The following is a 16,197-nucleotide window of genomic DNA, read 5'->3' on the forward strand; positions in this document are numbered from 1 at the left end:
CCCCCCCAAGGCGGAACTCTTCAAGGGGGGGCAAAGAGTCCCCCTCCCTCCCACCCCCACAGATATGCACACACACACACACACACAGATACAGATGCACCTACAGGTACACACACACACAGTCCACTGTCCCCAGAGAACCCTTGTCCCTCCAGATCAGGCCACCGATGTGCTGAGGTACGAGCACAATTCCATCTAATACCTGTGTGCTCCTTTTCCTGGGACAAAGAGGAAAGCATCTTGGAGTTCAGCAGAAGAGCAAAGCCATAGTTTTGCCACCGAAAAGCGCGGCCTCGAGCGCCCCTTCTGCGGCCCTGGGTGGTTGGCTGGGACAGCCAGGTTGTCATAGTTACAGGGAGCCTCCAGCGGAGGAATAAAGGAGCCAACGAGGGGTCTCCTTCCTCCCTCCCCCCCCTTGTTTAACTTTGTTATTAGGCCCCCGAGAGTAGTTTTTCTTGACTGCCCGTTTAGAAGAACTCATTAAAGGCGATTCTCTATCCACCTTCCCCCGCGCATCCCCACAGAGATGAAGGAAATGCTCATCAGGGTTGGGGAGCTCCGCGTTCCCCACCTCAGAATGGCTCTGCCATGACTTCCAAATCCACAGGGAGGCATTCCAAACTCACCATTCAAATCAGAAAATGTGCCCAGGGCAGCCCCACAGGCCCTACACCCCGGAGACCGTGCTCAGCCCAACACCCTGCAGCTACCATCCTGAATCTGTGAAGACTTAGGGAACTGGGGGCCCTGCGTTTCCATGCTGCGCTGAGGCCCCAGGTCATGAAGCCCAGGGTGACCACAGGCCACAGGAAAGGAGGCATGCCTAATGCACAGAGAAGCATTTCTAATACAAGAAGGGCTGGAGGCGGACCTGGAAATTGGCCTACGACCAGCCGCAGGATCCTGGCCCCCACTTTCTCACCTGTCAATGTGCCACTTGGAATTTTGGGGCCCCTAGCTGAAAACTCCCTTTGTTCCAAGTCTCCATGATTTCCTCAGTGAGAGATTCTCTTTTTTTTCCACATTTTTTCTTTAATCCACTTTTTAAATTATTATTATTATGTTAATCACGATACATTACGTCATTAGTTTTTGATGTAGTGTTCCAAGATTCATTGTTTGCCTCTAACACCCAGTGCTCCATGCAGAACGTGCCCTCTTTAATACCCATCACCAGGCTAACCCACTCCCCCACCCCTTCCCCTCTAGAACCCTCAGTTTGTTTTTCAGAGTCCATAGTCTCTCATGGTTCGAGAGATTCTCTCTTAAATGGGCAGTGAGGGGTATAAGGATATTTAATCCTGGGCTTACGGGACTGAATCCCAGGAGTAGCTTCACTCATCAAACCTGGGTACAGAACAGGATTTCTCTGTCTTGTTTTCATTATAGCTGCCTCCACCCCCCCACCCTTGCCCCCAAGGAGAAAAATAAAATTATATTTAAATTTAATTAATTAATTTAAATATAATTTAATTTCTGCCTAACAAGAGAAAACAAAATACTAAGAAATAAGATTTCGTTGGATAGGGTTGAGTTTTGGAGGGCCACACACTACTGTAATATCTAAGACTTGTTTTTTCTTTCTTTTTTTTTTTTAAACCTCGCCCCTCCCCCAAAACTGACTTCCACTCCCCTGGGTCCCCGCTGAGAGAATGGGGGAGAGAGGTGTGGAATGAGGTATTTGGGTGCCAATGAATTTCTTAAATCACTGATATTTGTTCCTTCAGTATTCCCAAAATGTGTCTCCTCTTTGCTTGCCATCATAAATGCAACTGTCTGAACAGATTTTAACCTTTTACTGACTGAGGTCTGAGGTCCCTTACATCTGCATATTCTTTTCCAACCATGCTCAGCTCTCTCACGATTTAACCTAATGAGCCACAACCAAGGGAGATGGGCAGGGTGAAGGTGACCAGCCCGGGGAGCGCTCCCCTCTGCCTAATGGGGCCAAGCAGGATGGGACTGGCTGGGGTCACTCCTCTGAGTCTTGAATCTGCATCGAATCTGCTGGATTCTCACATAGAAAGAAACTGAGGGTGCTAAGGGTACCAGATAACCAGGCTGTTTAAACCATACCTGGGAATCTCTGAGTCCAGAGGTCCTGGTCTGAGCAAATCCTATCCCCGTCAACTACTCCCCGCCCCCACCCCAGGTTCACAGCTGCATTAAGATGAACCATAACGGGCTCTTACTTTGCAGCACCAGGCTCTGTAATTCACATCCTCACGCGTGTCATCCCATGTGGTCCTCACACCGCTGAGCGGATTATTGTTATCATTATCCCAACTCACACAGGGAGAAACTGGGGCCCAGAGAGGTTAAGCTGCATGTCCAAAGTCACAAAGATTGAGGAGGCATGGCTAGGGTTTGCACCCACATCCGGTGGACTCCGGGCTGCTTTTGACCTCACCGAACACCTCCGAGGCCAGGAGATGCAGATACAATCAACAGCCTTGTTTTGCACACCTTACCCCCAAATGAAACGTGAAAATATGGGAGCAACACACTGGAACGCCTTTCTCTCTCTCTGCCTCTCTTACACGTGTAAAAAGATGCATGTCCTGCAGACTCTCACGGCACACACTCAAGACAGGGAGAAAAAATACCTATTATGGATTCCAACTAATTTTGTCACTGATGACTTTGTGAATTAAAACAATCTGTTTCTTGGGGTGCCTGGATGGCTCAGTGGGTTAAGCAACCAACTCTTGGTTTCGTTCGGCTCAGGTCATGATCTCTGGGTCCTGCGATAGAGCCCTGCGTTCAGCGGGGAGTCTGCTTGGGATTCTCTCTCTCCCTCTGCCACCCCCCCACCAAAATAAATGAATCTTTAAAAAAACGATCTGCTTCTCTAATAAGGATCAGGGGGCCAGGACCTTAGTATCAACCAAAGGTAGATAGCCACACACAAAGCTCTTCCTTCTCGTTCTGGAGGAAAGACACACAGAAGGGGAAGATCCCAGAACCTCCCAGAGATAGAACGTGGGCACGAAGCTGCATATTTAAGGGACCTCATGGTGCCAGGCATCTCCGCCACCTGCTGTTAACACCTGGGGTGGGAAAGGCAAAGGCCCCTTGCTAGTGGAGTCTCAGAGCAGCTCAGCCTCAGCCTTTTAAATACTGCTCTGTTGAAAGAGAAGCAAAGTGTCCTCAAAATGCTGGAGAGAAGTCACACTGTCAGGCCCGGCGATCCTCACATCCTGAGCTGATATTAATGAACGGGGCCTGAGACCTTGGGACACTGGAACAATCCCAGAGAGGCCTCGCTTTCAGCCACAGATCTGCTCCTAAAACGTTCAGCCTGAACAGTCTCAGAATTCCCTGGAACACCCGAGTCGGGGCTGCTATTCTGGGCATTTCCCATTGCTCTGAGGATCATCTTCCCCGTTCTGTGCCTGCACAGATGTGCTTTTGGGCTTTACCAAGCCAAGCCCAGCAGCGCTCTCTGCCCAGAATCCTCAATTCCCGGGGAAGGGTCTGCACCTCTGGGAGGTCTGGAGACGGCTGGCAGACTTGCCTTACCACCACTGCACAGTTGGCCCCAAGAGATCTCCAGGCGAATCTCGAAAACGTGATGCTGCGGGGAGGGAAGACCACATAGGGTTTGAGTCCATTTCCTTAAAACGCCCGAAACAGGTGCATCCAGACACAGAAGGTCAGCAGTCGGTGCTGGCCAGGGGCCGGAGGGAGGGTGTGGAGAGGAAATGGGGGGCTGTTAAGTGGGGTGATGAAAATGTTCTGGAACTAGATTGAGGTGGTGTTTGCACAACACTAGGAACGCGCTACACACCACTGAACTGTATACTCTGAAATGGTGAGTTTTATGCTATGTGAGCTTCACCTCAATCACAAAGGGGGAAAATAAAGGCATTGCGAGAAATCTCCAGTCTGTGTCACAAGCCAAGGCCGGCAGTTTGAGCCTCCAAACTCTACTAGACTTAGTTCAGCCCATCCTGGGGCCCCATTTACCTAAGCCCAAAACCTCTGGGGTCTTTCTGACATGCCCAGTGCCCCCAAGACAAGAATGACTGGAGATCCTGGGTTGCCCGGGATGGAGGGGGTTCCCAGGGCACCATGAACCCCTACTCCTACCCCACCTCCCACGTCACCACCCACTACACTGCACGTCTGTGATGCATCCACAGCCCGGCTTAGATGTCCCCGGACACGTCCCAGGCATGCTCTTTCCACTGCCCTTGGTGTCCTTCCTTCCCAATGGGCTGCAAATTCCTCTCACCTGTCCCATCCCCGCTTATGCATCACCTCCCCCAAGAAGCGATCTCAGGGGAGAATTAATCCCCGCTTGAACCTCTCTACACAGTGCAGAGATCAAGGGCACAGGGTCTGTAGCTGGACTGCCTCTGGTCAGATGGCATGCCTCATGGCATGACTTTGGTGCCTCGGTTATCCCACCCATAAAATGGAGACACTGGTAGTGTCTTAGGGCTCTTGGGAGGATTCAATGAGGCCCCTTGTGAAAAGCACCCAGAGCAATGAGGGGCACAGAAGCAGTGAGTATGTGTTAGCTGTGACCAAGACGTGTTTCCCCACCGAACTTGTCACAGAGCACTTTTCTTTACTTGTCTGGCTTCAGGATCAGTCTGTGGGCCCGATTGAAATTTATTAAAATCCACATCCCTAGCACCTACAACTAGGCTCAAAACGCCATGGGTACTTTACAGGGTGACCCACCAGGATGGAGGGGCTTCCCTAGATATGGGATTTGGGGGCTCACCCCAGACAACCCAGGACACGCTGGTCACTGTGACACTTCCAACAAATGTGGGTAGAACACCAGACCCATCTTGGATGGCATCAAGATCTGGAAGCAGACATAAATGGGAGGGTCTTCCCCTAACACCTCAATTTAGAAGCTGAGAACGTTTCTGCAGGAAGATGTTTATACAATGACAAGCCTCAGGAACAGACGGTCTCCTGGTTCAGCTCAAGGTAATAGGAGTATTTGGCCCAAGTGTCACCAAACACGCTCCAGAACTAGAATCACTTAATTCGGTCTGAAATCCTTCATTTCCTCCAGGATTTCTGAGAAGAGTGGTATTTCTCAACAGGGCACCCCGGGATGTCAAGGCAGGAGATCGAGTCAAGATGTGGGTGGGAAAGGGAAATGTTTAGGTGTGCAAACATGAACAAGACAGAATGAGAAAGAAAAAAAAATAAAACCCACAATCTCTGAACCTCAAGATGGGCTCTCTCTACTCCTCGATGCAAGTTTCTGACGCTGTTGGTATCCCCGCTCCGCGGAAGGGGCTCCTGGTTCTGGCTGGGGTTACCCAAGAGAGTGAGGGGTTCATCCTGCGACAGGATCGTCCATTCAAAATGCGGACTCATGAGCAGGCTCCTCACTGCCGTCACCCCAAACTCAGAAACACCTGCCCCTCCACGTTCGTTACCTGGTCCTTGGTGTGGCTCTCGAGCCCCCTGACCCACATGGATGGTGTGTCATCCATTCTCCGGAAATGGCAGTCTGTCCTTTTCTCATGGTGTCAAGAAAACTCAGAGGCTCTAACTATCCTGTACCCCAAGATGCCAGAAACATCAGCAACTCCTGCTGCCAGGTGTGGACAGAAAAGGGGGGGACACAGTTCGCACCTGCGCTGGCATCTCCATCCTCAGTGCCTCTTTATAACTGGCAGGGACAGAAGGGGTACTCTTGGCAGATGAGGGACTTAAGGCGTCAGTCATTTTTTCTGCCCACTCCCATCCCTTTTTTTTTTAGATTTTATTTATTTGAGAGAGAGTGAGAGAGAGAGCAAGAGAGCACACAAACAGGGGGAGGGGTAGAAGGAGAGGGAGAAGCATACTCCCCGCTGAGCAGGGAGCCCAATGCGGGGCTCGATCCCAGGACCCCGGGATCACGACCCGAGCCGAAGGCAGACGCTTAACTGGCTGAGCCCCCTGGGCAACCCTCCCATTCTGATGAGATGACCAACAGGCAGCCCCCAAAGCAAAGAAGCACAGAGAGATGATGCCTGATGCTGAGAGGTCTCGTTGGGCAATGGTAGAAGACACGACTGGCTTCACTGCAGAATCCAAACAGGAACTGAGCTGATGGGGAATCAGAGGCCACGGCCACCACCGAGCTCGGGGATGGTACAGGTGGGCCTGGTGGATTTCCAGAAACCCCTGCATGCACGCCCCGGTCATTTACAAGAGTGGGTAGGCACCACCCATGTCTCAGGGGTCACTAGGAATGGCTCAGATTACAGCCTGGCCTGCTGAAGATCCACTGATGATCACGAGACAAGAGAAGACACGGAAGGATGGGAGCAGGCAGGGCACGGAGAGGGAAATGGAAGAGCTCAAAAGAAAGTCAAGGTGATGGAATGTATTTTAAGATGATGGAATCTAGAGGCAGGTCGAATTGTTTAAGAACAGAAACTCTGGAACTAATAAGCTCCCTTGGTTCAAAGGCCCAACTCTGCCACTTCTAGGCTGTGTGAACTTGGGAGAGTTGCTCGACTTCTCTGTGCCTTGGTGTCCTCATCTGGAAAATGGGCTAATAGTAGCCATACCTCAGAGGGGGGCAAGTGGATATGCTCAGAACCCGGGGCACGTGCTAATGACCTGCAGGGAAGCAGACAAGGACCAGGGAGGGGATCGCTTGCCCACAGTGGCCCAGAGGTTTCACAGCCAAGATCCAAGCACAGACCCCACTGCACCCCGTGCTGCGGTTCTGGGGCCATGACCCACCCAAAATAGCGCCCCCTAGAGTAGTCCACATCCTAATCCCCAGAACGTGTGAGTGCGTGAGCGTGGTGCCTTAAACAGCTCTGCTTCAGTTAAGAGATAAGGGGACCGTCCCGAGTTCCCCGTGGACCCAATGTCACCACAGGCTCCTCATAAGAGGGAGGCAGGAGGGCCTCAGAAAAGAGGAGGTGCTCCCCTACCGGCTTTGAAACCGGAGCAAGGAGCTGCAAGCCAAGAAACGCAGGTGCCCCTGGAAGCCAGGAAAGGCTGGGAGATGGATTTTCCCCTAGAGCCTCCGGAAGGAACGTGACACCTTGATTTTAACCCAGGGACACCCATTTTGGACTTCTGACCTCCAGACCCGGGAGATAACGGACTTGTGTGACTTGAGCCGCTGAGCTTGTGGTCATTGGTTGTCCTCCCTCCCATGTGGGGCCCCCACGCCTCTGCCCCCTGCAGACCCGACTCCCTCAACCTCCCATCCGAAATACCCAGGCCCGTCTGCCTGCCCTCAATCCAGAAGGAGCCCTTCTCTGGCTCAAACTTCATTTAACCGTGTTGAGTGTGGCCAGCTGGGCATGCCCTGCCATCTCCCCGGGGACTCTGGCCCAATACTGTCCCCCACCTGCCAATCCCACCTCTCAGCTGGCTCCCTCCTAAGAGCTCTATGACGGCTCAAATCCTTCCTTATCAAAATGTAAAAAGAAATACCCCTCTTCCCTCAGCATGGGTGCTCAGCCCCTCTGGCTCCCTGCTTTTCTTCTCCATCCCCAGGTTCACTACCCCCACCCCCACTGGCCTCATTCCTCCCTCAGCCATGACCCCACTAAGCCCACTTTCTATTTCTTGTTCTCCTCTCCCCAGGCTGGAGGGTCTTCCTCTCATTTGGCCCAGCCCTGCACCTCTGTATCCTTCAGGGGGTGCTCCTTCCCCACCAGCCCTCCCCCAAAAAGGCTCCCAGGGACTCAGGGGTCTGCACCCACTCCTCAACCGCACACTCAAGCTGACCCTGGGTCATCACAAGCAAAAAGACGCTCATCTCGCTCGAGGAAAGGCAGGTAAAATGGCACAGAGACAGAGTCAAGCTTAGTATCAGTGAGAAGTCACATGGACACCATGCACCTGCTGATATGATGGGGTGAAAAGTGCACTTCAGCTCTGTGGTCTTCCTCCCCCAAACCCTCGACCTCAGGCTCATCATGAGAATAACATCAGACAAACCCAGACTCTCTACAGAGGACCGGGAGAGTACTCCTCAAAACTGCCAAGGTCACAGAAAATAAAGTCTGAGAAACTGTCACAGACCAGAAGAGAATGGGACAAAACTAAATACAATGTAGCATCCTGGATTAGATCCTGGAACAGAGTCCAGTAGAATAAAAGTTCTTCCTCTGAGTTCAAATAGTCTGGAATTGGTTAAGAGTCCGGGACACCAATGTCAGTTTCGTAGTCGTGACAAACACACCCTGATGACCCTAGACGTTTACAGTGGGGGAAACTGGATGGGAAAACTTCTGTGCTAACTTTGCAACTTTTCTGTAAATACGCAATGAAAGCATCTTCCAAAATGTAACGTGCATGGGTCCATTGACCCAGCAGTTCCTCTTCTAGGTATTTATAGTCATGCTATCCCATGCATGGGTGAAGTGACAAATGATGAGCACACAAGGGTATCGCCTATCTATTGGCAGGGGACGGGGCAGATCCGTGATGGCCCATCCAGGCCAAGGGAATAGTACACAACCATCAAAACAGAACAAGCAAGAGTTTTATGTGTGGAAATGCATTTCTTAGATGCATTGAAAAAATGCATGAAAAAAGCCCCAACAGTGTTCATAGCAGGCCATCATTTGGGTATAAGAAAGAAGGATATATATATCACCTTATAGAATATGCATAAAATGTCTCCAAAAGGATATGTAAGAAACTGGTAACAGCGGCTGTCTATGAGCAGGGGAGGGGGCAGACTGGGAGATGCAGTGGGAAGGACACTCTTCACTTACACTCTGCTGATCTTTTGTATACTGAGCCATAGCAATAAAAAATTAAATTAAGAAGAAATTCAATAAAATAGATTTATTAAATACAGCTTATTAAATTTATACGACTCAGTATTTATTAATCATAACATATTTACAATTAAATGACATAAATTAAAAATGAACCTGTATCTGCCCTCCCCAGCCCAGCCTCCCATGTACTCCCACCTGTGGGTGAAATGACATCATCACAGCCCTTTGTCCCTTGAACCATCTCACGTTGCTGCTCAGCACCTCGCCCTTAGCCCCTCCCTGAGTGTTTGCAGAGTGATTAAAGCTTCTGATTACTTCTGTTTAGTGAGATGTGTAAACGATTATTCTCACTACATCATCCCCAAATTTGTACCAACAGTGTCCTATTTACCAAAATAAAGTTCTTCTCTTTGAATTTTGTGCTATGACCCATTTTTCATGCAGGGGCTTCTGAAGGCTGGTGGTTTATATGGGACTGGAGAGACATGGACTCTCCCTCACCGGCCTTAAGGAATCCCTCTGGGGAGGCAAAGTCAATCAACATGGGGGAGATATGGGAACAGACCCAAAGGGGAAACTGAGTCTAGATTCTAAGGCAAGTGGAGGGTCTAGAGGGGACACAGGCAAGGGCCGGTCAGGGATGGGGGGAACAGCATGGCTGGACTCACAGAAACAGGCACACCTGTGTCCTATGCGGAGGCGAGTGGCAGCTGGCCAGGAGGGTGGGGTCGGATCACAGGAGCCTTCCCACCACCAAGGGCCTCCCTGGCCCAGGCGAGGTGCATGCCAGGCTGAACCTTTCAGGGAGGGACCCCACACAAGGGTTCTGCTTAATTAACTAGCAGCCCAAGAGCGACTTGAAAACCCCCCTTAAAATATTCAACTCCTGCCAAGACAGAGTTAGATTCTAAAAATAAGCCTCAAAATGTAGAACACCAGGAGAAACCAACCGCGGCAGAAGCCTCACAGCAACGCCCATCAGTGTAAACACACATCAGAGGCCCAATGGCCCATAGCCAAGGGGGTCCCTCTCCCCGCATCTTGTCTGAACTCCAGCCTCGTAACTTCTGCTACTGCTTTATTCTGACTGGAAGCTTCCTGCAGCATCCCTCCCCAAAAAGTATCCGAACTATTTTCTAATATCAATCGCATATTTCTCCCTGCTTCCTTAAAGTCTACAAAAAATAAGAAGATGGCGCCTGGGTCGGCATCTGCTGGTTCTGTGCTATCCCAGACTGCGGAAGGTCCAGACTGGGGCTGCTGGTTAACTAAACACCCCTGTCTTTACTGTGCCAAAGCCTCTCAGCATGCGAAACCAGCACCCACTGTGTAAGAACTCTATGCAAAGTAAGAGCTCCTGGTTTCCTTGGGTGCCTTCTATGAGTAAGGGAAACACGTTTGGGCGTCTGCCTTGATGATAAATATCTGTGTTACTTGGAAGTCTTCTATTTGCTTATTTCCTCAATTCTGGCTATATTCCAGTTGACTGCAGGGATTTTAACTGTCATGTCTTTGAAAATTATGGGAAACATCCGCCTCACCTTTAGCAAGATTTCAGGTGAGAACGGGGTGGTAAACGTTACCTACTGAGTTCTCTTAAAGCCTGCCCCCATGCCCCTGGCCAAGCCTACACAATCCAGCCCTCTACAACATACGCCTTCCTCATGCATCCTAATTGCATCCTGTCTGCAAGTTAGATTCTGTCTCCCTAACTGGACCACATTACACCTCCCCGGGGCAAGGGCTGGGTTCTACACTTCTCCCGGGTCCCCACGGGGCTTTGGGAGAGCTATGCCCACACTACATCCTTGTAGAACTGAGATTTTACAAACATACACAGCATATATACCCCATATACGATGGCAATATCTATCGTGCAAGCATTTTATAAGTGCGTATTTTTTAAATACAGAAGACAAATCTTCCTTATAGAATTCCAAATGGTGTGTGTGGATACCCCTCCCTCCAGGGGGTGGAGCTTAGTCTCTCCACCCCTTCGCTGGGGTGGGCTGGATTTAGTATCTTGCTATTAAGGGACAGTATACAAAAAGACAAAGACAGGAACTCAACAATGGGCAAACCTGGAAACCACCACCTCAACCTAATGAAGAAGGTTCAGATTATTAGCAATGTCTGGTGGATATCAGGTACCCCCTGATGTCATGAGAAAGGCATTTCACCTCCATGCCAAATCTTCCCCTGCCCATAAGAAAAACACCAGACAAACCCAATCTGAGGGAAATTCTACAAAATCTCTGACCGGTACTCCTCAAGAAGTCATGGAAACAAGACTGAGACATTGTGAGACCAGAGGATGCTGGGAAAAGGTGTTAAAATGCCATGTGGTACCCAGGATGGAAACTTGGTACAGACAAAGGGAGTCAGGGGCGCCTGGGTGGCTCAGTTGGTTGAGTGACTGACTGCCTTCGGCTCAGGTCATGATCCCAGGATCCTGGGATCGAGCCCCGCATCGGGCTCCCTGCTTGGCAGGAGGCCTGCTTCTCCCTCTCCCCACTCCCCCTGCTTGTGTTACCTCTCTCACTGTCTCTCTCTCTCTCTGTCAATTAAATAAATAAATAAAATCTTAAAAAAAAAGAAAAAGGAAGTCAGGGGGAAAACGGGTGAACTCCAAAATAGAATCTGGAGTTTTGTTAATGGCGAGGCACCAATGTCAGTTCCTTGGTTTGAGGGTACTGTGGGGATGACGCGCAACAGTGTTAACAACAGAAACTCCCTGTGCTGGCTACAACTTTCCTGCAAACTTAAAACTAAACTATAAGGTGAACGAGGGCAGGCAGGTCTCACCCAAAGACATTCAAGTTCAATTTTAAAACACAAAAAAATTTTTAAAGGTGTTGTTGTTTTTTAAGAAAGCATTTTTTTTAAGGGTATTTTGGTTAAATGCAAAAGATGAAGTGAAGCCAGTTTCTGTGACCAGGGTTTCTAATTATTTCTAATTGGGGAGATTAAAGAGAAAAAAAGAAAGAAAAAGATATCCCCAAATGTAAGCAATGTACAGGCCTTGAGGTTTAAGGAATCTCCAAAACCCCTCCCAGCTGGATGCACAAGGATGCCTGGCCTAGGATCTGTACCCCTCCCTTAAAACATGGATTTCAAAACTCTCACAATGGTTTTAAACACATGTGGGTGATAAACTCTTCTAAAAATACATCAGATCAACACAGAAAAGGGCAAGGCCCTCAGGGAGAAGATAAAGCAGGTTTTTCACCACCAACTTAATCCTCCTTCTTAAAATCAGTTCTTTCAAGGAGAGAAAAGGAAGATTATTCACTTCTACTCCCTGCCCCCACCCTCCAGCCCCAGAGAAGCAACCCAGAGACCAGCTCCCAATATTGGAATATTCACATCACTGAAATGACCCTAGGGGAAAGGGATTCCTTCAGCAAAAAAAGAAAAAGGTGGGGGGGGGAGGGGCTGCAAAGGGCATTCCTGCAAATTGTCCCTGACGCCTAAGAAAACAGCCCTGTTTGTACACAAGGTGGAGAACCAGCTGGGAAGGCCAAAAAGATCTGGTCTTTTGCGATCTCTGGAGAAAAATGCTCTTTCAATAATGTGAACATAAGTGAAACCTGATTATAAAAACTCTAAGGAACTATCTAGCTTGTACATGTATTAAATCAAATATTGTTCAAAATTCTTAAACTAAGGGCCACTAGCTAGCAAACTTGAAAATACAAAGATACTGCAATGCTGTTTTTGTTATAATGGAATTTAACTTGCCCACGGTTCCGGAAAATGTCCCAGGCGAATGGTGCTTTCTAAACTCTAAATTAGTAAGGAGGAAGAATTTAGACAAAAGTGGAAAATGGGATCTCCAGCCCTCTTCGGGAAAGGAAGTGAGAAAACACTACGACAGCTCTTGGGCTAGCTGCCCTCAAACAAATTCAAATTTGGTATACCTCAGTAAAAACACCGAAGCTCATAGGAAATATTTCAGAGAAATTATTTTCAAATACCATCTTCTGAATTCTGTCTGTTTCCACAGGGTGACATGTCCCACAAATCAAAGATAAAGTTACCACAGTCTGAGAGCCAGGTTCAAAGATGGCGTAAGTACAAATTACAGTGATTTGCGGGATGGAAAATCCTTCCACTGGGGAGGTGGGCTGCTCCCCCCGAATCAGAGAGGGCGACTTCCCTCTGGATTCCTGGTGAAACCACATCCGCAAGTTTCCACAGGAATGATGGGTTTTGATGAAGCGGCACAATGAGAACATTAACAGGACTGCATCGGGATACAAAATTGTATGTACCCAGATTGTAGCTTCGGATAAACAGGCACCATGATAAAAGATCAAGCTGCGGAACAAACAAGGAAAGCTGATGCTAGCTGTTTGGTTCACAGGCTGAGATTATGCCCGATCTTCTTTACCTTCCATGCTTTCTGCAATAGTGTTATTTTTTATATAACTTTCAAAAAACATCAATGCATCACCTACAAATAACCTCCCCAGACTCAAGGTTAAGGCAAGGAAATGCTGAGCTCTTAAATTTACTCCAGGAACACTGTCAATTCTAAAGGTCCATGAGCTAAGTAGCTGAAATTCTCCATTCTTTTCTCTCAAGTTAACACCTATAAAGAAGAAAGTAATAAAGGAGGGAGTGCCTCGGACTTTTAGGATCCCGGTGAATGAACTTCCGACCTACTACAGGTGAGCAGAGAACCACCACACAAACACCCTCAATATTTCCTTTCTTCTGTTTTTTTTGTTTTTTTTTTTTAAGATTTTATTTTTAAGTAATCTCTCCACACAACATGGGACTCGAACTCACAACCCTGGGATCCTGACTTGCACGCTATACTGACTGAGCCAGCCAGGCAGTCCTCTGTCCGTGTCTTAAATCCTATGAAATTACACACGGTCCTACTGAAATAATCTGCACCCAAGGGACAACTACATTAGCCAAGGAAGCGTTCACAGCAGCCCAGAACAGCAACAGAGGCTCAAACAGTAAGAAGAAATTGCGGGGACCTACGAAAGCACCACTTTGAGCATAAATAACAATTTTAATGTTAAGAAAACACCAATTGAGTTCAGAACAGACCAGTGCAGGCCAACTGGGCACCAAAGACACCATAAACACGTCTGTACTAGAGAAAGGCAGAGTTAAGGAGGTCTGTTTGCCTGATGAGATGGACCACCTCTCCCACTGGGCTGTTTTCATTGCAGTAAAAGCAAAAAGAAATACAGGACAACACGTAATGCCAAGGTTCTAGGACTTCCTCTTATGAGTCTCCTGTCTTCCACCATCACTGTAGCTCTGGGTTGATTCATCTTTGGTGGAAGAATTTTAAGTCCCAGGTGGGCACTGGCCCATTCTTAGAGTGGTATTAATACACACCTCCAATCAGTATGGGTGGTTAACAGCAAGAGTATATACTGCTGATCTCCTTGAAAATTAACTTAGGCTGGAAATGCCTTCTGGCTCCTTCCCTCCCCGCGGCTTCCCTTTATGGTCCAACCCTTGTCTTGTCTGTGCCTCCTCTGAAGCTTTGCAGAGACCCTTCTGCTCCTCTGGAATGCTGCTCACCATGTCTACATGCCCCTTCTGCCACATAAACTCAGGCCTCGGCTTTGCTACTAAACCCACTGTGGCTATCCTGGCTCCTCGCTCACATCTCCCTCCTTTCCACTCCCCTCAAGCTCTTTCCACAAATTAGAGAACACTGACTTTTTTGCCTGCATGTGTTTCCACTTTCGACCCACAACATAAACCCCTCAGGGCCTGGAGCCATTTCTCCTGTGTCCTTTAAAGGGCAAGGGTAGCACTTTTTTCCCCACAGCCAGCCCATAAAAGGGACTGAAGGAGCAAAGGGAGGTATACTCACCAAACTATCTAGTATTTTAGAGACCTCAGAAATTGATCCTCCGTCTCAGATCCATCACCCAGTCACTTCATCCGCAAAAACATTACAAAGATATTTTCCAAATGTGAATAAGAGCATCTATTATCAATGCCTTAAAGTAAGAGGAAAACAGTAAAGAGGGAAGATGGGCCTCCCGCATAGGAGAGCTACAATTAATGTTTCTTAGAGAGGCTGGTGCACATTCAGATCTCAGACAAAGGCTGGCTTAGAGGTAAGCCAAGTGCAGCAGGAGATGTTATTCCATGCCAGATAGAACAAGTCACCTGCTCTCTGGATTCTGATCCAACTGTGACAAAACCAAACACGGTGGTGGAGTCCCAGACACCAGCTCATGCCTCTCTTTACAATGGCATCCAGGTTAGTCCCATTTTAAAAGAACCACCCTGAAAAGGCTGGGGGCGGGGTCAGGAAGGTAAGTGAGGCAGTCAAGCATACACTAATGCAAACCATGTCCTTCCTTACAAGGGCCCCAGGGGAACCTCAGGGCCAACCTGCCTTCCGGGCAGCCCCTGAACCAGCACCAGCCCACCAGGCCAAAGGGAGGGATTTATCCCTCTTGGGAAGACTGGTGGGAGAGTCTAACCTGATGGGTTAAGAAGGGAAGGCCTGTGGCTTCCAGAAACTGGGTTTCCCAAACACCAAAGGTCAGTCCAACAGGTAATGACATCAGCCCCATGAATCAGAAGCACAAAGGTGACGAGAAAACTAGTGAAGGTCCAACTGGCCTGATCCCTGGAATGTACCGCCCCTTCCAGAATATGCCCATTTCCCCAACCCCTGACCTTGACCAGGAGGTGCAGACACAACACCCACCTCACTGCCCAGATGCATACTGACCTGGAGAACAGAGGGGAGGAGGCCACCTGCCAGGCTTGGCGGGGGAGGGGGGATGTCCACCTCTGCCACAGGTTCCCCAGCCGGTGCCACCCGCATCCAGGCGGCACCGGCAGTGGGCGGGTCTGGACCGACCCCTGCACTCACCCGGTGCCCACCTTAACCCGCGGAGAGGGGATCTAGCCAGGGCCAAGGCTCCCTTCGCGCTCTGTCCGGATTTTCACCTCTCGGGGGCTCCCTAGCCTTCCCCCCCCCGCCGCCCCGCGGTGTCCACAAAGGCACCCGCTGAGGGTGGCGGGGCGAAAAGCGCAGATAACAGCGCGGCCCTCAGAAGCCGAATTTCTGGGACCGGCGTCCGGAAATTCTTTCGGACTACCCTGGAACGGGCGACGGGCCCACTCGCGGGAGCAGGGCCGGAACCCAGCCCGTGCCCCGGCTCCGGCGGGCCCCGCGCGGCACATCTCGGCGGGACCCCTACGCCCTCCAGCCCGCCTCGACTCCCGGGGCCCGCCGGGGTCCCCGCCGCCGCGACCGGCGCGAGCACTGGCCCCGGGCTCGGGAGCAGCCGAAGCCGGGAGACCCGCGGCATCGCGCCGCCGAGACCGGCTCCCGCGCGGACCGCCGCGCCCCCCACCAGCGCCCGCGCCCGCGCTGCACTCACCGCCGCCCGCGCCACCGGTAGAGCCGGAAGGTCTGAGCGCGCGGCGCTGGAGAGCCGCGGGGCCGGGCCGGGGGCGGGGGCCGGGGGGCGGG

The 16,197-nt window shown here is 50.1% G+C and overlaps 1 protein-coding gene across 1 annotated transcript in view; it reads right to left on the minus strand.

The window, feature by feature from the left end:
• Positions 1–16,148, minus strand: part of LITAF (lipopolysaccharide induced TNF factor) — a 27,829-nt gene extending 11,681 nt beyond the window's left edge. The window contains exon 1 of the mRNA XM_021698068.2: positions 16,106–16,148. The gene's annotated coding sequence lies outside the window, so the exon portion shown is untranslated. The remainder of the gene's footprint in view (positions 1–16,105) is intronic.
• Positions 16,149–16,197: the final 49 nt, after the last annotated feature.

This window comes from Neomonachus schauinslandi, chromosome 5 (assembly GCF_002201575.2).
Source record: "Neomonachus schauinslandi chromosome 5, ASM220157v2, whole genome shotgun sequence".
NCBI classification, from domain to species: domain Eukaryota; kingdom Metazoa; phylum Chordata; class Mammalia; order Carnivora; family Phocidae; genus Neomonachus; species Neomonachus schauinslandi.